Here is a 996-nt window from a genome sequence, read left to right as displayed (position 1 = left end):
TTGTTTTTTTTTATATTTTCCACATTCTTACGCTGTAAGTTAAGGACCAATAACAGCAGATTATAGAAACAACGAGTTGTTAGTCTGAAACAAGTTCTCCAGTATTGAACGAATGATTACTGTTTTGTTATCAGCAATATAACTTGCTGCCAATCTCTAATTAAACGGAGGTATGAAAATGTGCGGTAAAAATCTTATCTACATTTGATATAAAAATAATCCATATTGTTTATTTGAAACAGTTGATACACCTATCTATAGGCTTGTCCGACAATATTCTGCGGTTTCATTTTACTTAAAGTGCGATGAGGTTTGAATTGTTGCTGTTGTTAGTCATTGCATTGTTTTGCAACGAAGGGCGTTGCAGTAGTAACAATGAGATGGTAAAATCGGAAAAAACTGATGGTTCGACCGTGTCAGAGAAAACGTTCCAGCTTCAAAATATAATCAACGCCCCATGCAAGAGCGGTTACATTTTAGTAAATGGAAAATGTGTTCAGGTAGGTAAAGTGCTAAACACAGTTTAATAGTTCCATATCTCCAAAACTGATCAAAATAAAGAAGTAATAACACAATATTATTGAGAAATGTCAATGTTTTTGCAGGTCACTCCCTGAGGGTTTTCGGAAGCAAGGAGGTATAGCGAACCACATTCTAAAAACTTTTTAATTATGTATATTGTTTACAATAAATAAGTTCAATTCAAAAATGTTTGCGCTTAGTCACTGGTGTACTATTGAACGGAAACGGAAAAACGGCAACACTGAGCGGCAATGAAATTTTTAGTGGAAAAAGGTAACCTGAATCCGTCTCCTAGCACACGACACACATTTTTGAATGCAATTTTTTCTGTTTATACTGACAGGGAATAGGCCGCTGTGACATTTAGTTATTTTTTTTTAAGATTGCCTATTCACACGATTCGACAAAAGGTCAGATATTCTTTTTCCAGCAGGGACAAAATTTCATTTATGTATTATTTATTACCTTAAATTT

General features: G+C 34.0%; 1 long non-coding RNA gene across 1 annotated transcript; it reads left to right on the top strand.

Moving 5' to 3' along the window:
- Positions 1 to 233: 233 nt before the first annotated feature.
- Positions 234 to 711, top strand: LOC132705592 (uncharacterized). The gene is made up of 2 exons (XR_009619468.1): positions 234 to 500; positions 606 to 711. It is a non-coding gene; the product is annotated as an uncharacterized LOC132705592 (long non-coding RNA).
- The last annotated feature ends 285 nt before the right edge of the window (positions 712 to 996 follow it).

The sequence above is a fragment of the Cylas formicarius genome, unplaced genomic scaffold (assembly GCF_029955315.1).
Source record: "Cylas formicarius isolate icCylForm1 unplaced genomic scaffold, icCylForm1.1 PGA_scaffold_7__23_contigs__length_41026272, whole genome shotgun sequence".
NCBI lineage: Eukaryota > Metazoa > Arthropoda > Insecta > Coleoptera > Brentidae > Cylas > Cylas formicarius.
Note: the sequence above shows the minus strand (reverse complement) of the source record. Positions and strands in the feature narration are given on the sequence as shown.